At 35.0% G+C, this 25,961-nt stretch overlaps 1 protein-coding gene and 1 pseudogene across 2 annotated transcripts in view; both read left to right on the plus strand.

Moving 5' to 3' along the window:
• CSMD3 (CUB and Sushi multiple domains 3) overlaps nucleotides 1-25,961 on the plus strand; it is a 1,267,615-nt gene that overhangs the window by 678,017 nt on the left and 563,637 nt on the right. The gene's annotated exons all lie outside the window — the stretch shown is intronic.
• LOC133758895 (U2 spliceosomal RNA) lies at nucleotides 22,993-23,069 on the plus strand (annotated as a pseudogene).

The raw sequence follows: 25,961 nt of genomic DNA on the forward strand, positions 1-25,961 counted from the left end.
GTTCACACATGTATATAATGTGCTATAATCAAATTAGAGTAACTTGGCCGGCGCCATGGCTCAACAGGCTAATCTTCTGCCTTGCGGCGCTGGCACACTGGGTTCTAGTCCTGGTTGGGGCACTGGATTCTATCCCGGTTGCCCCTCTTCCAGGCCAGCTCTCTGCTATGGCTCGGGAAGGCAGTGGAGGATGGCCCAAGTCCTTGGGCCCTGCACCCACATGTGAGACCAGGAGAAGCACCTGGCTCCTGGCTTCAGATCAGCGCGATGCACCGGCCGCAGCGGCCATTGGAGGGTGAACCAACAGCAAAAGGAAGACCTTTCTCTCTGTCTCTCTCTCTCTCACTATCCACTCTGCCTGTCAAAAAAAAAAAAAAAAGAAAAGAAAAAAAAATAGAATAACTTGCATAGAAATCTGAATAATTTGTTTAACAACTTTGGAATAGAGCCAAGCTGAATATGTGCAAAAAGTTATCTATTTATAAGTGGGTTCGAAATATGTCATTGTATAATGTGATAAATACAATGATAATATTAATCATCACAAAATTCAGTAGCTTTAACAAATTATTCTCAGAAATTATGGATAGATTGAAAATTGGTTGATCCTCAAAGGCTGAATTTGGATCCATGAGTCATTCATTTTCTTTGATCCAATGGGATATACTAAGTATGGTTGATGACATACTTGGCAATGACAAATGAACACAAAATTAAAGTATAACTGTACAACTATTTTAAAAGGTCTGGGTACACCCTTTCTGCTAAAATTCATTGACCAAATCATGTTGCAACTCAGTTTTAAGGCATAGAAAAATGAATTCTAACCACAACAGAGAGAGAAGAGTGTAATTTTTTTAAAGCAACAATGTAATTTGCTACAAGAACTAGCCTACATGTTAATGAAAAGCTTTGATCAAGCTACCTCTGAGATCCATATTAAATACATACACACACACACACACACACACACACACCCCTACCTTCTTCTCTCAAGAAAAAAAAATTTTCTATTTTAAGCAAAATTACATGGGCTTAGTGCTGCAGTGACTTGAGAAATATTACATAGCACCTAATTAGGGAGATAACTTAGGAAATAAAAAGAGTGAATGGGGATCAGGATTAAGACATTTCTCTGAAAAGGGAAAAAGTCATCATTCAGTGACATTAATAAGAGAAATATAAGAAAAAATATATAAAAGCATACAGATGGAAATGTTCATAATAGTTAAAGCTGAAGAATATACTTTGGCAAGTAAGTATATTCCGATGTTATTGTATACTCTTTATCGTTGTAAACATCATCAAATTTGCGGAGAATTGAGGCATTTAATATCTATAGTATCTTCATTTCCTATTTAGAGTTTTAACATAAAAGAGATTGAAGCATCAAAAAAAGAGAAGTTAAAAGTTTTCTATTGAAATTAAAAAAGGAAATATTTTGGCAAAATGTGCCAAATAGTGAGCACCAGGGCATTTCCCACATTTAATAGTCAAATGGTATCAATTGGAATAATGTCCGTACATTATTGGAACATTGTGAGAATTTATGAGAAAATTTGTTTAAAAGATTAATAAGTGTTGTATTATCATTATTATCATCCTGATCACAGAAATCATAGCTACCCAAAATTCTGTGTTAAAATTTTTATTTATTCACAATGAATAAATTATCCAAAATTTATTCTGTTATATTCTATAAAGTGAAAATAACATTAAATTGGTTTTCAAACCAAATTCAGAAACTATTTTAGTGTTACCAAAATAGAACCTAATCAATAAGCAAATAGAATTCAAGATTAAAAACATGTTACCTCTTATATTACAAAAATAAATATAACCAAAAAGTTACATATGTATTTTACATACATACACATACACACATGCTTGTATATAAGGAATCTTTTAAAAAATTCAAGGAAATGTCTTATGACAAAGGGCTTCATGGATTTCAAAACTTTTTGCACTGAAATACTCTCCATTGTCCACACACTTTTTGAAGTACCTTCATATGTGTGTGGTGTGTGTGTATGTGTGTGTGTATATAAGTAATACTGAGTAATAAATCTACTAAGTATGTACAGGATCTATGTGAGAAAGAAGATAAAATTCTTATGAAAGATAGTAAAGAAGAACTGAAATGGAGCAATTATCTATGTTCATGGATAAAAAGACTCAATGTTTTTGAGATATCTATTCTCCCCATCTTGATCTATATATTCAACAATATCACAGTCAAAAGACGAAGCACAGTATTTTCTTGACATCAACAAACTGATTCAAAAGTTTATATGGAAAGACCAAAGATCCAGAGGAGCCAACTCAATATTAAAGAAAAAGAGCAAAGTAAAAGGACTTGGTACTATCTGACTGACACACAATAAAACCTAGAAGTAGACTGACATGGATGTAGTCAAGCACATTTGGCTAAGGATCAAAAGTGATATAACAGAAAAAAAGGTCACTTTTTTTTGTAAATTTTTTAAAATAAATTTGAATGGCAGAGTGACACATAGAGAGAAGGGGAGAGGTTTTCCATGTACTGCTTCACTCCCCAAATAGTCACAACAGACAACTCTGGGCCAGGCTGCAGTCAGGAACTAGGAACTTCATGGTGTTCTTCCAAAGGATCCAAATACTTTGGCCATCTTTCACTGCCTTCCCAGGCACATTAGCATGAAGCTGAGTCAGAAGTAGACTATCTGGAACACCAACCTGCACTCCAACATTGGACACTGGCATTGGAAACCACGACTTTTATCCACTGTCTCACATCAGCCCTGAATCATATTTCCGGCAAACAATCATAAAACACTGCAGATTCATAAGCAAAAACAAAAACAAAAAAATCTGGACACAGACTTTATGTCACCCACAAAACTGAACACCAAATGGAACATAAATCTAAATGTAAAACACAAAACTATAAAATTCTTGGAAACTAACATAGAATAAAATCTTCATGACCTTCGATATGGCATTGACTTTTTAGATATGACATTGTGTGCATAATCTGAAAGAAATAATTGATTGGTTGTACTTTATTAAAATTGAAAATGTATGCTTTCCAAAAAAGACAATGTCAAGAGACTGAAGGGCCAAGCTACAGATTAAGAGAAAATATTTTGAAAGACTCATCGGATAAAGGTTTGATATAAAAACTATGCAAAAGTACTCACAACTCAGAAAAAAAGAAAATGAACAACTTGGTTTAAATAAGCTGAATAAGTACCTCACCAGAAAAGATACACAGGTGGCAAGTAAGAATATGAAAAAAAAAATGTATGAGTATGTTTTTCAATATGATAATGAAATAACTGAGGCTAGGTAGTTTATTTTCCTTTTTAAAGAAATTTATTTAGCCCATAGTTTTGGAAGCCAGAAGTTCAAATGCATGTTTCTGGCTCTTGTGAGAACTCTCTTGGATGATTCACACTATGGCAAATGGCATTACAACAGGATCAGTTGAGGAAGTGGAGTGGTGGGGCAGAGAGAGAGAACACATGATCACACAAGAAGCCAGAGAGGGAGAGAACAGAGGCCAGGTTCACTCTTTTTTCATAAGAACTAACTTAATCCCTTCCAAGGGCTGAGCTCCCAGTGGCCTAACCAATTCTACTCGATCTCGTCTCTGAAGGGTTGCAACAGCTCAATACCACCACACTGAGAACTAAGCTTCCAACATGTGAATTCTGGAGGGGCAAATCACATCCAAAAAATAGCAGACAACATATGACATTAGTGATTTGCAGATTAAAACAATAATATACTACTACTCATGTATTAAAATGGCCAAAATCCAGAACACTAACACCAAATGCAAGTGATGATGTGGAGCACTACAAACCTTGATTCAATGTTACTGGGAATGCAAAATGGTACAGATGCCTTGAAAGGTAGTTCGGTAGTTCCTTACAAAATTGAGCACACTCTTAACATACAATCCAGCCATCACATTCTTTGGCATTTATCCACATGAACTGAAAATATGTCTATACACAAATTTGTACCTGGATGTTTGTAGCATCATTATTTATAATTGTCAAAACTTGGAAGCAATCAAAATATCCTTCAATAGGTAAATGGATACTAATCTGTTGTACATTTAGCCCTAAGAAGAAGTGGGCTGTTAAGCTATGAAAATACATGGAGGAAACTTAAATGTATTGTACCAAGTAAAAGACACCAACCTGAAAATGCTATAAGCTATTAATTCAAGTGTATGACTTTCCGAAAAAGGCAAAACTATCAACACAGTAAAATAATCAGGGTTACAAATAAAAGAGGGATGAATATGCATAGCCAAGAGAGTTTTTTAAGGTGATAAAATTATTCTGTGGCATATGACAGTAGTGGATACATGACATTTTACACTTGTCAAAATAAATGAAACACAGAGCTCCAGGAGTACACTCTAGGCTCTAGTCATGAGCTGCTAAGGCTATGGAAGCCTCTTGAGTTCGCAGACTTCGATCCTATTTAGACAAGGTCATAGTCAAAATGGAAATTCTCTCCTCCCATCAGAGAAAGGTACCTCCTTCTTTGATGGCCCATTTTTTCTTCTGGGATCTCACAGAGATCTTTCATCTAGGTGTTTGTTTGTTTGTTTGTTTGTTTGTTTTTTTTGCCAGAGTGTCTTGGCTTTCTATGCCTAAAATACTCTCATGGGCTCTTCAGCCAGATCCGAATGCCTTAAGGCATTCTAATGTAAACTATGGATTTAAAGTGATAATGATGAGTAATGTACGTTGATTGATTATAATAAATGTATCATTATAGTGCATGATGTTGATACTGGAGGAGGTTATGTATAGAGACAGAGAATATGTGGGGACACTTCTCAATTTTTCTGTAAACCTAAACTGCTCTATCATGAAATTTATTAATTTTAAAAACAAAAAAATTGGAGCCAGTACTAATATTTGATCAAGGATCCAAAACCAATCCCTGGAGTAAGGACAGTCTATTCAATAAATGGTGCTGGGAAAACTGGATTTCCACGTGCAGACCCATGAAGCAAGACCCCTACCTTTCACCTTACACAAAAATCCACTCAACATGGATTAAAGACTTAAATCTATGACCCGACATCTTCAAATTATTAGAGAACATTGGAGAAGCCCTGCAAGATATAGGTACCGGCAAAGACTTCTTGGAAAAGACCCCAGAAGCACAGGCAGTCAAAGCCAAAATTAACATTTGGCCAAGGGAGATAAACAAGAGTGTCAATTGTTAAGTCAACAGCAGGAGTCACTGTGCACTTACTCCTCATGTGGGATCTCTGCCCTTAATGTGTTGTTCAATGTGAATTAATGCTATAACTAGACCTCAAACAGTATTTTACACTTTATGTTCTGTGTGGGTGCAAACTGTTGAAATCATTACTTAGTATATGCTAAATTGATCTTTTGTATCTAAATATAATTGAAAATGAATCTTGATGTGAATGGAATGGGAGAGGGAGCAGGAGATGGGAGGGTTGCAGGTGGGAGGGAAGTTATGGGGGGGGGGAAGACATTGTAATCCATAAACTGTACTTTGGAAATTATATTTACTATATGAAAGTTAAAAAAAAAAGAAAAGAAGCTGGCAAAGGATGGGAAAGTTTGTTGCATTTTAACATATATTTTAAAAGATTTGTTGCATGATCATGATCTCTTCATGTCTTTTCTTTTGTGGTACAGCATGGGAATATATGCTGTGTGGAGAGCATTGAAGTAAAGGGGATAGTCAAAGAAATACCTTAGGTTCTGCTTAAAGGACTGGGTGAACAGTTGTGACTTAAGGAAATACTGTGGAAGAGGAACACTAGATGAAAAAGTAGGAAAATAAAGTAGATTTGGAATCATAATGTAAAATTTTAATGTGAGACATCAAATTGGAGTGGTTAATCTATAGCCACAACTCAAGAAGGGGATTTGGACTCTTTATTTGGTAAACCTGGGAGTATAGTATGGGAGATTCTCACAGGTAAGATTTGAGGTACTAGTATGTACTATTAGCTAAAATATGGAGTTCATAATGTAGGTCACTAAGCTCTAAAGATAAGCTCTGCAATTCAGTGGTAATAAGTAAGTGGAATCTCAACAATACACCCAAGTATCCTTGAGAAAAATTTTAAGACGTAGGATCAAGGAAATAGATGAAGAGAACAATTGTAAACAGAATAAATGTATTGTCAGGCATAAAAAGTCAAAGTGTTGGGATGAATTTGAGGCACATAAATTTATAGATATGTAATGAGTTCATGTTTTCACACTTGATAGTTTCTATCTTGATATGCTTAGAACATTAAAAGGGTACAATGAGTAAACAGAGTGTCCAGTGTAATTACTGTAGTTTCCCATAATGCCTCAGACCCAAATGTAGGAAGAAAGACTAGGTCTTGCTTTCCTAAAGCTCAAACAAAATATATTTTCCCTCTCTTTTTGTTGTGTTCTCTCTACTTTAGAAAAAATATAATGTATATATGTTATTATTTCAATAACCCAACCACTATACTTCATATATGATATTTTCATGTATAATATAATGTAATTCATGTTTCAATACTAAAATAAAATTTGGACAAGATTAGATTCCTTGGTAGGGAACATGTTTATATAGCCCTTTACACCCAAAGGACTGCTTAGTTGGCCATAATATCCTGAATGTATACTGCATTCTTGCAAATTTCCTAAAATTATTTCTTGTGAGGTCAGCATTGTGGTGTAGTGGGTAAAGCCACCACCTACAACTCCTGCATCCCATATGGACACTGATTCATGTCCTGGCAGTTCCACTTCCCATCCATCTCCCTGCTAATGGCCTGGGAAAAGCAGCAGAAGATGGCTCAAGTATTTGGGTCCTGCCACCAACATGGGAGACCCAGATGAAGCTCCTGGTTCCTGGCTTTGGCCTGACCCAGCCCTGGCTGGCTGTTGTGCCCATCTGGAGAGTGAACCAGCAAGTAGAAAATCTCTCTCTCTTTTTGCCTCCCCCTCTTTTTCTGTAGCTCTAACTTTCAAATACTTACATACATACATCAAAAATATTCCAGAGCCACTGCTGTGGTACAGCGGGTTAGGCCTCTGCCTACAGTGCCAGCACCCGCCAGTTCCAGTCCCAACTGCTCATCTTCCAATCCAGCTCCCTGCTAATGAGCCTGGGAAAGCAGTGGAAGATGAGTCAAATCCTGTGCCCCTGCCACATGCACAGGAGACCCAGAAGAATTCCTGGCTCTTGGCTTCAGCCTGACCCAGCTGTTGTGGCCATTTGTGGAGTGAACCAGTGGATGGAAGATTTCTCTCTCCCTCCCTCCCTCCCTCCCTCCCTCCCTCCCTCCCTCCTTCCCTCGCTCCTTCCTTCCTTCCTTCCTTCCTTCCTTCCTTCCTTCCTTCCTTCCTTCCACAAAGCATAAACCTCCCACGGCAGCAGTCAGCAGAAGATTTTCAAGAGAGGAAGACCTGTGCATTTTTCAGTAAATGAATGAGGCAATGCTCAATGAATCTGATGCGTGGTTGTCTAAGTCTGTTTTGTGCTGCTATAGCAGAATACCCAAGACTGGGTCGTTTATAAAAAAATCAAATGTATTTGTCACAGTTCTAGAATCTGGGAATTCCAACGTGAGGGAACTGGCATGTTTGATAAAACCCCTTCTCCAGTTCCATGTTGCGTCCTCTGCAAAGGAGGAAAGTTTTATCCCTACATGGCAGAATGCAGAAGTTAAGAAAAAGAGCTTACTCCCATTGGTCTTTTTACCAATGCATTAAACTCAACCAGGAGTTGAGTTTGTCTAATTGTCTCATTGCCTAAACACTTTTTAAAACATCATATCTCAATATCTTTACAGAGCAATTAAATTCCAATATGAGTTTCAAATGGGATAAATATTCTAACCATTGCAAAGTTTACTAGAGGAATATAAATAGTATTTTCTTTTTCCTTTTTTAATATTCTAGAAATATATTGAGAATGGACAGGTTGATTTGTATTTCAACAGTGCAATATTTGTAATAATTTGAAAACAATAAATTTGACCCTATGCTAAGCTATTTTTAAAGCCATTTATGTATTTGAAAGGCTTAGTTTAGAGAGAGAGGGGGAGAGAGAGGGAGGCAGAAACAGAGAGAAAGAGAGAATCTTCCATCTGCTGGTTCACTTCCCAAATGGCCACATTGGCTGGAGCTGGGATGGCCTTTGGTCTGAAGCCAAGAGCTTCCTCCAAGTCTTTCATGGAGGTGTAGAGGCCCAAGGACTTGGGCCATTTTCTGCTGCTTTCTCAGGCACATTAACAGGGAGTTGGATTAGAAGTGGATCTGCTGGGGCTTGAACTGATGCCCATATGGGATCCCAGTGTTTCAGGTGGCAGCTTTACTAGCTTTACCACAGTACCAGTCCCCCATTGCTTTTATTAATAAAAGTTTCTCCTTCACTTCAGTATTTATATTTAATGTAGAACTTGTTTTTCATAGAAATCTAGTTTAATTTTGATTCATTGTAGTATTCAGTTGTGCATGAGTATATCTTTATAATACTGTGCAATGATTTCTAAATTGTCAGTGTCATGTATTACTTTGTTTTAGTCAGATCATTTTATGTGAAAATTTGAGAAATGTCAATTGTGCGCAGATTAAAACTATGTAAACACATGTATTTTATTTACATATATTTATATATAGAAGCACTTAACATTTTTTATCAAGTCAAATTATTTTTCCATGAATTTTGAAAGAATAGAATGCAGTTTAATTCTGATTCTGACAAAATTAAAATCATTTCTTTACTCTGGAAAAGACAGATGAGAATTCATTAAGACAACCAAATTAACTGATTAAATGAAATTTCATCTAAAAGTATATTTCAACTCATTTGAAATATTATTAGCAGGGACCAGTGCTGTAGTGCAGCTGGTTAATGCCCCGGCCTGAAGAGCTGGCATCCTATATGGGTGCTGGTTCGAGACCTGGCTGCTCCACTTCTGATTCAGCTCTCTGCTGTGGCCTGGGAAAGCAGTGGAGGATGGCCCAGGTCCTTGGGCCCCTACACTCGCATGGGAGACCCAGGGAAAGCTCCTGGCTCCTGGCTTCGGATTGGCATAGCTTCAGCCATTGCGGCCAATTGGGAAGTGAGCCATCAGATGGAAGAGCTCTCTCTCTCTGCCTCTCCTCTTTCTGTGTAACTCTGACCTTTAAATAAATAAATGAATCTTTAAAAAAAAATAAAAAAGAAATATTATTAGCCAATTATGTTTGATAGACTGAAGACATGGATAAGGACTCACAACTATGATATCCATATCTTTCGTAATATTCTCATAAAATTCAAAAAATGTAAAATTAACATCTAATTTTCAATTGTTGATGAAATTTTTGAAATGTGGTTACTTTTAACCTTAGTTGAACTGTGGCTAATATCAGAGAATTTCCGTTGATCAGGGAAGCATACTTTATGGCCTTCCCAGGGTCCGAAAGCAACAGTGATAGATGAACTCACAGAGATTGTAACAAAGGTAAGGAGGTTCTGTATAGATTATGTGGTTTTATATAGTCCTTGGAATATACTTAGAATTTGGAAGTCACTGGAGGGTTTTCATCAGAAGAGTGATTCTATGTGTTATATTTTCTAAAGATCACTGTTTGATGGGTTGAGAAGGAGGCAAGCACAGTAGATTTGAAAGATCATCACAGCTTGGAACAAAATGATAGCAATGAGAAGCAACACTGTGGGAAGACTAGTTTCAGGGGAAATATAAATTCTATTAGAATTTAGTATGGAAAAGGCAGTTGGGTATAAGAATCAGTAGCCTGGATTAGTGGTTATTGTGTCAAATGTTACTGATAAATCAGTAAAGATGAAGATTAAAAAGTGACTTCTGATTTGCAAAGTAGAAACCTTGACAAATCCCAATTCAAATGGCTTTATGAATGGTTGGTGAAAAACACGTTAATTACATGCAATAGATACGGAGAGTGCTGTAAGATTATAGCTTTAAGGAATGAGGGGCAAATAAGGTTTTTGGTTTTGTTTTTTGTATGTATGCCGCAAATTCTTATGCTATGGTGGCTAACTCAGACCATTGCTATTCACAGTAGTGGTCCATGAACAGTATGTGAGCAGTACACTGAGTGAAAATGAATTTATGCCAGAATGTAAAGCAATGCATTACTTCTTACTTTGACGAAGCTTCAGTATGGAAAAAAATATATTGTCAAGTCAATAAAAATGTCTGCTTAAGGACATGGTTGATTTGCATTCTGGGAAAAAAAGTCATTATTTCATAAAAGATTAATGAGTAGCAAATTTGGTAAGCTTTACTTTTGTTCTCACCAAAGTAGTTAAAAGAGAAAATTATTGAGGCAATAGAAAAAAATAGATAGGTAAAGAACCTGGTATTAGTTTTCTGCTGTTGCTAGCCCTGCAGACTACTATTTTGTTGTTATTGTTGTTAGCTTTATTACACTTTGCCTGTCCCCAGGTTTGGCATGACAAGATCTTAACTGATACATTTATGAAACCTATATTGATGCTATCTGGTTGTCAAGCTTTCCTGTTATTATATGAGTGTCTGTGTGTGGTTAATATATATAGTATATAAATATATATAGCACCTTATTTCTTTATACTATATTATGTAGCTTTGAAAATTCCTTAAATATTGGTTGAAGAATGAGGGACATAAATAAGCTCTATACCAATTCCTTGCAAAACACCAAATTCTCAGTTTCTCACTTATAGTTGCATGTTATAATCACTAGACATTAAAATATATATAAATATATATACATAAAAATATATATCTCCTCTTCTCCAGAAAACCATATTTTATTCACCTATAGTTGGTGCAGAAATTAGCATTCTTAGGTTTGCAAGGGGGATTCTAACACTAGGCCTGGTAACAATTAATTATTGATGAATATAAATGCCTTGCTCACAGAAAATCATATGCAAATAATTTAAACATCTTCAAGGACTGAGTTAGTTAAAATAACAATAATGTAGACATATATATAATATAATTAGTACATATGAAGTGTGACTCTGAAGCTCTAATTGAATTAATTCATTTAAACTACAAGCATTACAATTGAGGTAGGTGTAATTAATAACCAGTTTTTCTAGATGAGAACACTGAAGAACAGAAATGTTAAGTAACATGTACATTGGCTACATAATTAGAAAGTAGCCAAGCCAGGATTTGGACCCAGCCATATGGTTTCAGTGTCTGTATCTTAACCACTAGGCTGTTCCTTTCTAAGGAATTGTTGATCATTTTCTGTAGTGACTAGTTTGATGTATCACCTCATCTGTGTTCTATTTCATTTAATTCATTTTCCAGCTTATGTTGCTACATACTGCCTTCACATATTTCTGCTGCCCAGATTAACCACTCTCTCCGTGCAATGGCCCAATGCCAAATTATTACAGTAGCATTTCTAAGACATTGCTTCCTTTGCTTTAAATTCTCACAAACTTAATTTGCTTTTCCACATTCCTCATCCATTGTGTATTCATGGACAGCTTCATTATCTATTATCTCTGCTTTTCTCTAATCTTTTGCACATATTTATTTAAGGAGAGAGAGAAAGAAAGAGAGGTCTTCTATCCACTGGCTCAAATTTAAAAAATTGACAGGCGGAAGGACAGAGAGAGCGAACTCCCAAACACTGGTTCACTCCTCAAATGCCTGCAATAGCCCATGCTGGAACCTACCAAAGCCATGGCCATTCAATCAGGGTCTCCCACCAAGTGCACATCTTCAAGAGACTGGAATGAGGAGGGCATATTTTAGGACGAAAATATTTTAGAGGCAAAAAGACAAAAAAAAAAAGAAAAGTTGGAGAAAGAGCTGCCATCCATTGGTCCATTCTCCAAATTCCTACCAGGGCAAGTGCTCCGCTGGAACCAAAGCTCTCAGCCAGGAACTCAATCCAGATGCATGGTAGGAACCCTATCACTTAAGTGATTACTGCAGGGTAACAAACTCAGCAGTTTGAAATAGAATGTAAGTGCCTTTACCACTAGGCCAAACACCGGCCCACTTCCAGCATGTTTTAACTGCTTTATTCTTCTTCAGGAATTTCAAAGTTTACTACACAAAACAAATTATTAAATATAACCATACCATTTGTTGTACATTGCTACAAGTTATGCCTTCATTATCTGTTATTCATGATCTCCCTTATTCTTTAAAGTAGGCTTGAAGGCTAGGGCATTATTTACGTTTTGCAGTTGTTTAAGAAACCTCTTGCCCAAAGTCGCAAATCTAGTAAGTGGTTGAGCTGGGATTTTAAACCCCTCAATTCTAATTCCAGAGTTCTTAACTACTGCAGTTTCCTGTGCCGTTAGAAAGACTGATCTCCAAAGTTAGAACATAAGTTTTCTCTCTCTGGTGCTGCTTGTCCTTTTACTTTAAATTAACCCCTGGATGGCCAAGTGGCCAACTATCAAAGGAAATCAACCTTTCTACCTGCAAGGCTAAGAATAACAGCAAAAATGCTTTCTCAGGGTTTTGTTTTTACCATTTATTGTTCACTGCATGAAAGTGCCATCACCAATAAACATGCTTAAAAAAAAAAAAAAAAGTGACAGGCCAGCACTGCGGCTCAATATGCTAATCCTCCGCCTGCGGCGGCACACCAGGTTCTAGTCCCGGTTGGGGCGCCGGATTCTGTCCAGGTTGCTCCTCTTCCAGTCCAGCTCTCTGTTGTGGCCTAGGAATGCAGTGGAGGATGGCCCAGGTCCCTGGGCCCCATACCCGCATGGGAGACCAGGAAGAAGCACCTGGCTCCTGGCTTCGGATCAGCGCTGTACGCAGGCTGCAGCAGCCATTTGGGGGCGAACAAACAAAAAAAGGAAGAGCTTTCTCTCTGTCTCTCTCTCTCTCACTGTCCACTCTGCCTGTCAAAAAAAAAAAAAAAAAAGTGGCTATATATCCCCCCTTAGTAAATTTTCTCAGGTATGAATTGCTGAGACATACTTATTTATGACAGCAACTTGATGTTGTTTTTTAAATATATATATATATATATATATATATTTTTTCATTACCAAATATAGCATATAACTTAGAAGACTGAAATACCTAGAAGGTATGAAAATAAAGGAGTGTATAAAAAGGCATAAAAGAGTAAATGACTTCCTATTCTGGATTTAGAGAGATGCCTCTGTTGTACTCTAACTGTTCCATCCAACTTTGCAACTTCTAACCAAACACATATTGCCAGGGTATCTCTTCTTTTGAAGAGTTTTAGTGCTATTGGTGTTCTCAGTATGGAGTACAGTGTGTTAGATTCAAGTTACGTAGGTTAATTTTTTTTTTTTTTACTTTGTTTAATGTCTCATTGTCTTGTCTTTTCTTTTTTCTTTTTTTTTTTTTCAATCAGAGTAAATCTGTGCCACTGCCTCCTCTCCAATCTGGTAGAGAGTGACAGCGATGACAATTTTTTTTCTAATACGATCATTGATCCTAACAAAATGTTTCCCATCTTAAATTCTGCAAGGGAAAGGTCAAAAACAAAAGAACAGGAAGGAAAGAGCTAAGTCAGAGATATAAAGAAAACAAAATCGGGAAGAGTTAGTAGCAGAAATCACTCTTATAGGTGAATGAGAATACTCCACTCTTCACTAGTTACCATTCAAAAATAATCAGTCATTGGAATCCAATGAAGCTTGCAATACTTCTTGATGTTCAGTGAATGTGATTGCATATTGAAAAATATGTCCAGGAGTTCTATGTGCTTAGGAATAAAGGACAGCAGAGTTAGGTCCACATATAAAGAAATGAATTGGCATGAACTAAGATTACCCAATGAGAATTTGAAGTTAATCAAATATTGGAAACAGGAAAATGGGAAGAAAAAAAAGTCAACAAAGAAATACTTAGCCATGGTAAACCCTTTAAAAAAGGCTGTTGAGTGACGAATGAAGCATGAAAAGTCAAGAGACAGATGAGACAAATGTGGTTGAAATTAGACCAGCAAACTGCAGCCTGATGCCATTACGGAAAGCCACATCTAACTGCCTCCTGAACACTAGGTTACATTTGCTCATTGTTTTAATTTCAAGGAAACAGTATCTGGACTTACGTTCTTGATCAAAAAATTCAGTCTCATATATTCAGCCTCCTAATCATATTTGCCTAAGCTTTATCATAAATTCCTCACTCTTTAGTCCCCATATTGACTCTCACTAATTACTCTTGCCAAACAATCCTACGAATTTCTCAAATCCAAATTTATCCTCTTTTTAATATTTTTTCAGCCAATACCCTGGGAACCCATCATTTCTCATCTGACAATTAAAGCATCTGTCCATTTTATACCTCAGTTTTTCTCAAAACTCCCTTATTCATTGCTCAGATGAAATCTGTGATGTAAATCTTATTCCTTCCATTACTTCTTACCTTTAGTGACTTCTCTTATTTATGGAGTAAAATCTTATATCTTTATCAAGATCTTAATGACCACTACTACCTCTTCTCCTCATTTGTCTGTGTTCATATCTTATAGCCCTCTCCATTTCCTTCCCTCGTTTTTCCCATTAGTTATCATAAATTATGTGAATCAGCAATATTTTGTTTCCTGAACAAGCCACACTGCTTTCTGTCTCCCTTCCATGAGATATGCTCATCCTGGAATGTCTTTCCCCACATTTGATTTATGATCTTTCTCTAATAACCTCTCAACCCAACCACATTCACTGCACTTCCCAGAGTCTACCATGACTTTTCTGCATGAAATTGTTTGCTAATCTCATTTGTAAATATACTTTAAATTTCGTACTTATTAATGCTAACAGCAAATGTGTTAACATTACTTGTTTTTAATATATAGAATGTTTTAAAATTATTTTCAAAAGTTTGCACTGATTATTGTTAAAAAGAAAATTAATTTATATAATCCTTAAAATGTTTTTTTCACAATTTGTAAATAACTAATATTTTGCTATTTCTTAGTTACCATTGCTAAACACTTTAACACTTTATCTTTTCTGGAAATATCAATATTATGCAACAGCATATAGCAAAATATCTACTCATTTTAATTCCCTATACAATAATAGTTCACATTTATCAAGTATGTAAAATACTATAGTGCCTCATAGAGTCAAAAGCAATAGTAGGGCCCAATGTTAACCTGATTATCATGTTTTACCTAATCAGAGAAGAAATACATATGTAAAACACAAATTATGTTTATTTATTAATGATGATAAGTGGGAATTGTTTCATGAATCATTGAATTGTAACTACTTAGTCATTGCTTTGTAGGGAAATAGCAAAATGAAATTTCTGTATACACTTAACCCTTAAATTTACCACTCAGCCTAAGTACGGTAAATTGGAATTTTAAAGACATACATAAGACACACTTCTTTATTTTTAAATTATACTAAAATTTAACTCAGTTACTTTTAATAAGAATTCAAGCTCTCCAGTTTTTAGAAAAACACTACATTTTCTTGATCCAGAAACTTACTGCTCAGAATACTTTCATTTTTTCCTCCCCTTGGACTAGTACTGATATTCATATTAAAACTCCAGAGAACTGTATGCTAATTGAAATAAAACTTGGTATAGAAAATTTTTAAATTTTTGCTTATAAGTGAAAATATTATTTTTTCTCTATATATTCAACAAAACTTTAAATCTCTCCCCATAAGTAAATACAGCAATAGAAGCCTTGCATTTATTTCCAAAAGACATTTTTCCCATTAAAATTTCCATTTCTTAGTTCATTTCAACAATATAGAACTTGCTGAAATGTCATTTGTGTTACTCCTGTTGGAAGTGGTTCTTTTTATAAATATATAGAAAAAGTAAGATATGTTGGACCACTAATAGATTCATTTCCAAGATAGAAAGAGTTTAAACCTTCAGGGAAAGTTTCAGTACTTTCAGCTACATATAAATTAGAAGAAAAAGAGTTTAATTGGAATTTTCTAGGTATGGGGCTCTTGGCAAGAAGAAAAGCTTAAAAAATGTGTTGCTGGGACAGTCAGAGAAGCATCTATGCTTCATAATTCTCTCTAGAGCCTATTATATATTACTGCAACATTCTGAAAGTAATAGTTTCTACATGAGACAAAGAATTATTCTCTGTATAAAAAGTCATATTTCTGTTCATCTAGAAGCTATTATAATAGCAAATATCTATGTTTCCCTCTAAAATAAAATATACATATCAATATAATCTCTTAGGATTAAAAATGGAAATAAAAATTCTAACATTTTACCCCAGATGCATAATTTTAGCATCTGGATCTGAAGAATTTTAACAGATCACACATTATTATTTGGATAACATGATGATGCTCTTAAATGTCAAAATAACCGCTGTGCAATTAATAAAATATATTATGCTGATAAAAAGAAAGGTTTATTGTTACATTTCTAACCATATTTTATAGAAATTTTTCTTTTTAATCTATGTCCTAATACTTTCTATCAGTTTTTCATAATAAATTTGCATTTTTTTTTTATTTCAAAAGCAGAGAGACAGAAAGCGACAGATAGATCATCCATCCACTAACTGATTCACCCCTCTCCTGCCGCCTGATATATCTGAGACTGGCTCAGGGCAAAGCCAAAGGCCAGGAACTCCATCTAGGTCTCCCATATGGTTAGTAAGGGACCCAATTATTTGAGCCATCACCTGTTACCATCTAGGGTGGATATAATTTTCCTTTGTTATTCATTTTTAATGAGTCCTATCATTTCTGTATATATGTATATCTACCTCATAACTAATGTCCTCTGAGGCTACTTCCATCTCCACACATGTATTTTTCATTATTTATATAAGAAACAGCAACAGAGAAAGACAGAGAGCCCCTATTTCTTGATTAACTCTCCAAATGCCCACAGTAATTAAGAATGGGCCTAGGGCTGGAGTAATGAGGCAGAACTCCCTCATGGGTGGCAGACCCTCAACTGCTTTAAGCCATCACCTGCTGCCTCCCAGAGTGCTCATGCATAGGAACCTGAAGTTAAGAGTGGAGCTAAGATTCAATACTTAGCACCCTGTAGAGGATGCAGGTAGGTCAACCAGCTTTTAATTACTAGGCCCAATACCAACACCTTTAGTTCCCTCTTGCGTCATTCTAGTATGTTACCTAAAATAGAAACTTCAGAGTTATCTACCATTCCACCTCTCATCTGTTCTTTTTACCAATTATGTGTTGAAATGCCCCTTTCTCTCAGAGAAGTATATAACTTATTCCAGCCAGTGTGTTTTCATTTTATTATTTTAATTTTCAATAAATTTTAAGATATCAGATATTATTTTTAATTGCCAGGTAAAATGATATGTATCTATTACATGCAATATGATGTTTTAAATATACTTATGTATATATATATATATATATATATATAGTGATATAATGAAATCTAGCTCACTAACACAATCATTTTGTTGTGAGAACAGTTAAAATTTACTCTTTTGAGGATGGACATTTGGCTCAGTAGTGAAGAGGGCAGTTGGGACACCCACAACCCTTTTCAGAGTAACTGAGTTTCAAATCTAACTCCAATGCAGATTCTAGCTTCCTGTTAATGGGCAACCTTGGTGGCATCAGTGATGGCTCAAGTAGTTGAGTCCCTGCCACTCACATGGAAGACTTGGATTGAGTTCCTAGTCCCTTGGATTGAGTTCCAAGTCCTTGTCTTCAGCTTGGCCCAGCCCAGGCCATTTTAGACATTTGAGAACAAAACCAGCGTATGGAAGATCTCTGCCTATCTCTCTGTTTCTCTGTCTCTCGAATTAAAAAGAAATATATATATATATATATATATATATATATATATATATAGTATATATATAGTAGCAAAGAAAAATACAACTAGTTTCTTAGTATTTTCAAGAATATATTATATTGCTGTGAGCTCTTGACACCACATTGTATAATACATCTCTTGAAATTGTTTTCTTTAACTAAAAAATTTGTGTCCATTGAGCAACATCTCTCAATGCCCCTCTTCCTACTAATATAGCCTATGGAGACTGTTCTTCTAATCTTCTATGATCAACATTTTTATGTTACACATTTTATGAGAGAAATCATACAGTATGTGGTCTTTCTCTTATTTATACTTGAATTACTGCAGCCCTCTAACTTGTCTCTGTATCTCAAGGATGTGCTTTATTCATTTCAAATTTTAAACACAAATTGAATATTGAATATCTACTTCATAACTGAACTAGGAAGAGGCTTTGACAATTCATTGTGATAGTCTCAGGCACACTTAGCATATTACCATGGGCAGAATAACTTTTTGATAATATGAACATGTTTGAAATGGACCACTATGTCTAATATCCTTTATTTTTATATAATATGTTTAGAAGTTAAAGAATTTGATCAAGATAGGTAAACAGAACTAGAACTCAAGCTTCTTTATGCAAGATGATATATCTGTTGCCTCCTTAACAATTTATAGTTTAAAAGGTGATGCAGATAAATTTTTGTTAACAAGGATTTCACATAATTAATAGTTCTTAGTTCAAAAATGAATGGGCATGATCAAAGACACAAGAATGCCATCTGGTGGTGACTTGTGCAAAGCAGCTGTTTTAAATGACCTCTACTACTAATATGAGGTAAACCAGAGCTTTATGCTGATAACTTTTTGAGCATACTTGAGCATGTTAAAATTGAAAAATTATAAATGCACCATTGTTCACATAGTTCACCTGTGAATTAAAATATCACTTTAAGTTATTTGGCTGAAATCAAATAAGGGGTCACTGGTAAAAAAAGTAAAGCTAATTTCAGTGATTATGACTTCCTTATTGATGTACAGATAGACAGATACACATGTGTACAAACACTCATATATGGAACATGATAATTATAAAAATGCTAATTAAATAAATATGGATACACACAAATTTTATTTACCAATGGAAGTATATAATACAAAAATGTTTATATTTTGTAGTTTCAAACATGAATATTAATAACCTTTTAAGTACAATTAGCAACTTTTTTTTTGACAGGCAGAGTGGATAGTGAGAGAGAGAGAGAGAGACCGAGAGAAAGGTTTTCCTTTTGCTGTTGGTTCACCCTCCAATGGCCGCTGCAGCTGGCGCATCTCGCTGATCCGAAGCCAGGAGCCAGGTGCTTCTCCTGGTCTCCCACGAGGGTACAGGGCCCAAGGACTTGGGCCATCCTCCACTGCCTTCCAGGGCCATAGTAGAGAGCTGGACTGGAACAGGGGCAACCCGGATAGAATCCGGCGCCCCAACCGGGACTAGAACCCGGTGTGCCGGCGCCACAAGGCGGAGGATTATCCTGTTGAGCCATGGCACCGGCTAGCAACTTTTTTAATTGCTTTGATACAAATTGCAACAGTGAGAATTTCCACAAATGAAAATATCTTGATTTATACTTCGTCAAGAGCATAAAGCAGAGGTAACAGCCCTAATGGAAAACATTTCTGGGAAATTTTGTCTCTGATATATATTTCAGTAGTTTACTTTGAAGTCAAAATATCATGGAATTCCCAAATCATAGAATAAAATAAAAAGGGCTATAAATAGAAATTAGCTAAATAATGTCACATGTATCATAAACATAAGTATTTCTATATATGTTTTACGAAATACTTTTTTTAACTTTTATTTAATGAATATAAATTTCCAATGTATAGCTTATGGATTACAATGACTTCCCCCTCCCATAATTTCCCTCCCACCAGCAACCCTCCTCTCTCCCGCTCCCTCTCCCCTTCCATTCACTTCGATTCATTTTCAATTCTCTTTATATACAGAAGATCAATTTAGTATATATTAAGTAAAGATTTCAACAGTTTGCACCCACATAGAAACACAAAGTGAAACATACTGTTGGAGTACTAGTTATAGCATTAAATAACTTCTATATTTTACAAAATACTTTTAATATTTAAATCAATGACTTTACAATATATTCCAAGCCTAATTAGAATCAAATTATTTAAGAATTTTATTGTTACTTTTTTTGTTTATGAGTGATCAAGTTATTTCTGTTCAGTAGCATATTTAATGAGAAATAAATGAAACCATGACAAGAAACCATTCAACTTGGTACCTCATTAGTAAATAAATCAGAAAAACCAATGAGGTAATTTGAAGGTACCCCATAGCAAATTGAAATATAGGTTGCATATGTTTTTTAGCAAAAGAATATGGGTGATGTTTAATCATCCCCCCACTTTTTTCATATGTATACATTCATGCACAAAGCTGAGACCATTTGCAGAGGACACAACATTGGGGGAAGTTTATTTCAATAATCATACCTTCACAAAGGGGCATATCATGTTATATATGAGATTTTTCCAGGAACAGATATTATTGTCAATACCTCAAACTAGCACACAATAGAATCAGGACACGCTTGGGGATCTGCTGAGCCATCCTTTAAAAGACCAACATTAGCTTGACTCTTCCTGCTTAAATTGGAGATGGAAGAATTTTTTTGAACTTAATCTATGAAAGTTAACACCTTTGACTATAAATTTCTCTTAAACTCATCAAAGTTTAAGGAAAAGTGTGACAATAGCAATATTTTTACTTGTATAATAGCTTATTTCACCCACCCTCGTGACAATGCACTGTTAATTTTTTTTTATTAATTTATTTAAAAGTCAGAGTTATATATAGAGAGAGGAGAGATAGAGAGAGATGTACCATCTGCTGGATCACTCCCCATCTGGTTCCAATAGCCAGTGCTGGGCCACACTAAAGCTGGGAACCAGGAGCTTCATCCGGGTTTCCCATGTGGGTGGCAGGGGCCCAAGCACTTGGAGTATCTTTCACTGCTTTCCTAAGTCATTAGCAGCGAACTAGATGTTGTATGATCTGGTTGCCCCCATATGAGATAGCACCATCAAAGGTAGAAACTTTACCTGCTATGCCACAATGCCCATGCTGATTTATTGGGCTTTAATTTTCAGTAGTAAATAGTTAAAATCCTTCATGTTATTACATGATATACATTTATAGGTAATGGCTTTTAACAGAAGTTATGGAATAAATATTTTAGTTATTGATAATTTAACATATATATATATATATATATATATACACAAAGAAAAGAAATAGAAACTGATGAATCTCATTTTTCACTGAAATATTTAATGTCTTCCTTAACTGAAATCAGGTGTCTACCTGGTTATCTTGGTCCATCCTTACAGAAGAAAGTGATAAACCCCATACCTATCCACTCTCCCAGCTTTACTACAGATTGCTCTTGGTGGACGAAAAGGCAGAATTAGTAATTCATCTACCTTTGCTAAATAAAAAGGTTTTACTACTAAAACGTTAACCTCCAGCCTGTGTGCTATATTGATTGTTGTTTGTGCCAATGTCATATTCTGAAACTTTTTAACAAAGATGGTTATATGTAGTGTCTTTGCAGGGAGTGTAAGGAAAATTATGGAAAATCAGTGAATGCAGTGATTTAAGAGTTTAGAATTGCTCTAAGAGTGCCTTCATTTGGATTCTACTACTTACTAGCAATATGACCTTGTAAAATTACCTACTTTGACTCAGTTTCCTTTCCTGTAATATGCGAATAATAACAAAATTGCATGGTGTTAAGAAGAGAATTTTTAAAGTACTTAGAAGGCTCCCTGATACATACAGCACTAAATAAATAATAGTTATTTGTCCAGAAAATGGTAATTATTACTACAAGACACAATCTTGCACACAAGCAGAAATTCTTTCAGTCAAGACTACATTCTGACAAAGAAAATTATAGTGAACAGAGGAAACATCATTAAGAAGCTGAGCAAATAGCACATTTTGCAATAATAGTGTGAAAATAAAATCGATTTATATTTTGCAAATTGAATAGCATATGTTGCTCTATACACTTATCATATACAGAGTAGATATTCTATCACAATATTATGTTCTGTCACAATTGCTATTCAGTAGTTATGCTTTAAATATTGTTAGCAAAGATGTAATCATGTAGTATTATAGGAACAAAATGGAATTTGAAAGATTATTTTATTAATTCAGTGCAACAGAAATCCTAGGAATTCACCATTGAGTCTCTTTAACAGTCTAAAACTTGAGAGTTTTGGTCCAAGTAGAAAAATCTGATGAGATGTGGAATAACTGGTTGTGATGAAAATATCAGTTACCTTTCTGTAGTTCAGACAGATTATCCCAATATGGATCTTCAAAGACATGTGACATCTGTCTCACTACTCTATTGATTTTGTCTTACTTCCTGAAAATTAGAACTAACAGTAATTTTCATTAATTTCTTCAGTTATATCTAGGCCCTTTAACACTAAGTAACCTTGATTATACCAAAGTTTGTGTAGTCCAATACTGTAATCTTATAAAATTGAGAATAGTAATACTCTGGTATATAACCCACATTATTTTTATAAAAGATGCTATCTTCAAAGTTATAAATTACAGATGTTTTGAAATTTTTCCTACAATAATTACAAAAGTCATTTATATAATCCTGGACATAAATAAGAAACAAGAATTAAATTTCACTTTAATTTCTAAATGTTATAAATGCAAATCAGTTTGTTAAGTTTGGTGATGTAAGAAATATCATCCCACCAAAAACTAGTATTTATCAAGCATTTTATATGTGTGAATTATCTTGTTAAAAGCATCACACACATAATCTCTTTTAAAACTTATAGTAGTCCTATAAGGAAGGAATTATTGTTGTTCCACATCTAGCATTCAAAGAAACAAGGCTTAGATAACTTGAATAATTTGGCAGTACCTTATTGCTAAGAAGTTGAAGAGCAAGACTTTGAATGCTAATGACCTAATATCAAAGCTTGTATTTCACCATTTAGTTCTTACCAAAAGGTCAGTTTTCCTAGTTGGACAATTGCTCACTTAAAATATACAGTAATACACTAAGTTGCCCAAACAAGACTCATGTGAAGATTGGACCAAATATGTAATGTTAACTATATTTCACCAGTCACTAGGAATTCTTCATGACATAACTTAGTGTTAGGAATATGATGAATGAAATATCACTTCTCAGCCTTTTGGCTAAGATCAAGTGTAGAAATATGATGAATTAAAATTAATTTTATGCTTAGAATATTATAAAATTTTGGAATTCCACTTTGAAAATCATGTGATTTCTTAGATGCAAAAGGTAATATTCTTAATCCCTTATTTAGCAACCTCTGGCTTTTAGACTGGCCTGTGAGTAGCTTGAAGATCATCTCTCCTATGCACACAATGAAAGATCTGACAAAGTTTAAATCAACAGCTTTTCTTAGATTCATCAAATAATTGAATTCCAAAGGCAAACTTCTTCCCTCAAACTTAATTAATTCGAGACAGGCAGATAGAGAAAATATGTTACTTAGGTAGATATATTTCTTTTTTTTTAAAAAAGATTAATTAATTTATTTGAAAGTCAGTTACACAGAGAGAGAGAAAGAGCTCTTCCATCTGCTGGTTTACTCCCCAATTGGCTGCAAAGGCCAGAGCTGTGCTGATCCAAGGCCAGGAGCCTGGACTTTCTTCCAGGTCTCTCACGTGGGTGCAGGAGCACAAGGACTTGGGCTATCTTACACTGCTTTCCCAGGCCATAGCAGAGAGCTGGATCAGAAGTGAAGTAGCCAGGACTCAAACTGGCACCCACATGGGATGCAGGCACTGCAGGTGGCTTTACATGCTACACTACAGGGTCGACCCCTAGGTAGATGAATTAATCAAGATGAATTAATTACTCAGTATTGATCATTTGTTCACTTAAAAGAATGACAATACAACTTTTCATGTATCATATGTAAGCATACAGAAGTAGAATTGTTCCTTAGATAGGTGTGTGTGTGTGTGTGTGTATTTCCTTAGGGATCATTTGCACTTGAAGAAACAGTTCCTTGTTATTTGATAATAATTTCTTCAAGTAAAGCATCATTTCTTAAATTTTCATGAATACAATTCAAAAAATCGAGGCATTCTAATAAAAACTTTCCATAGATTAGTATTACATTATTACCTATTATGTTATCACACTAAAATATTACTAAACCTTTAAAGTTGAAATAAAATATTATTAATAAATTTATATGGGTGTATGAAATATAAGCTTTACAATAATATAAGCTCAAAAAAGGAGAAAAATAAAACTTCCATACACCCTTTCTTCAATTCATAGCAAACTAAATTTTGCATTCTAATGTAGCATATGTAGAACTGAGAATACTGTGCCAAGGCAATTATCTTATTAACTTATTATTTTCTAAGAAAAGCAGATGGTAAAATACATGACATTCTTGGGAATTTTTCTTCAACTTTCTATTGCTAGAGAGTGTTCTTCCGTGAAGGAAAATTAAAACAGATTTAAAAAATTAAAATAGAAATGGGATCTCATATCAAGTCACTTATGAAAGAAGAGAAATGTCTTCCTCTCCCTACAACATCAAGAGAAATTTTGCTGTTCTAGGTTTAGTCTTGTAAATAGCAACATACTCCAATTGGGAACACCTGAAGATAGATTTACATTGTTATTTGGGTACCAGAGAAAGAGAATGTCATACAGCTGGTCCAAGCACCTGTTGGAATCCAGCTATTTACATGTTTGATAGTAGTTTGTAAAACATGCATTAAGTATATATTTGGCACAGCTGACTAATACACCTTTTCTTTTTAATATATACCCAAAACACATAGTTCTGGAAGACAATAGGAATGGCACCTTGTACTAATAACCCAAATATCTCACTTTAAATTGTAAAATATGAGGAAAGGTTGTGATGGTCACTAGCAGTAGTTGTTAAGAATGTATATTCCTTTTTTGGGAACAAGTAAGCATGTCTTCACCTGTAGAAATTCATATTCTCTGCAAGGAGAGCGCAATAGCAAATTTATCAATTTTGAAGACAAAAGAGAAACAGATGCTGCTGTTCCTCACCAATATACCCAAGTGTAGGGGCTTCATCAAATGGCAGATAATGTGGTTTGCCAGAGGCTTCAGGGACTGCTCCATACGAATTGTTTACCTTGAAGTTCAGATTGTCAGAAGCAATCCCCCATAATTCTTGGATCCGCTGGTTTCCAGAATACTGACAGCTACATTCTTGTCCTGACCATTACTCCTTCAGCAATTCCCTAACTTTGTGAATTTTTAATTTTCACTTTAAGCCTTCTTGCCTAAAAGTAGAGTAGTTTCTATTTGCTTGTTACTGCCCTGATGCAGAGGTAATTATTATGTTATTCCCTACAAATACACTGAGAAAACTGAAAATTTTTATTATTTTCTTCAAATGAAAGTTTGATTTCTCTTCTTAGCAAACCTAATATCCCTAAAGACTCATCTTTTGTAAGAATTCCAGATTTTATATTTTGAAAGAAGTCACATTTATTTCCACTAACGTGTAAATCTTTCCATGAGAGAGGGAGACCAGAATTGATTACATCCTGACTTATAACTCTGTTCAGTATTTTCTTTCTCTTTTGAATAAAGTCCCTCAGCCTCTATGTACTGTATACTATTCTGAGTGAACAAAAAAAAAAAATCCTCAGTTCTTATGTAATCTGTAAAATACCAGGATGTATACTTACCATTGCTTGAGTTTGGCCTACTTTTGAACAGCTTTCTATCAAGCTTGCTCTGCTTCCCGCATGTGCACCTTGCATTATTCATCAACTTTTCTCTCCTATTCAGCCTTTTTCTAACCACAGAGGTCCATTCTTCTTTCCCAAACACCTTTAATATTTCAAGATAATTTTGACAATTTATATTCACTTCTTTTCTTCATGAAGACTACAAAGACATAAGTAATTCAGTCAATTAAAAATTAGAAGCCTTGTAAGCATAAAGAAAGTTGGGACAGGGAATGGAATTGTGAAGTTTAGTGTCCTCAAAACTCCTCATATATTTTCTTGAAAAACCTTTTATGGGCCTGCATAAAGTTGAAAGTTTGTGGAGTTTATGTTAGCATTTTCTGTGATAACTCCTAAAGCAGTTTAACAGCTCTACTC

This window comes from Lepus europaeus, chromosome 4, assembly GCF_033115175.1.
Source record: "Lepus europaeus isolate LE1 chromosome 4, mLepTim1.pri, whole genome shotgun sequence".
NCBI classification, from domain to species: Eukaryota; Metazoa; Chordata; class Mammalia; order Lagomorpha; family Leporidae; genus Lepus; species Lepus europaeus.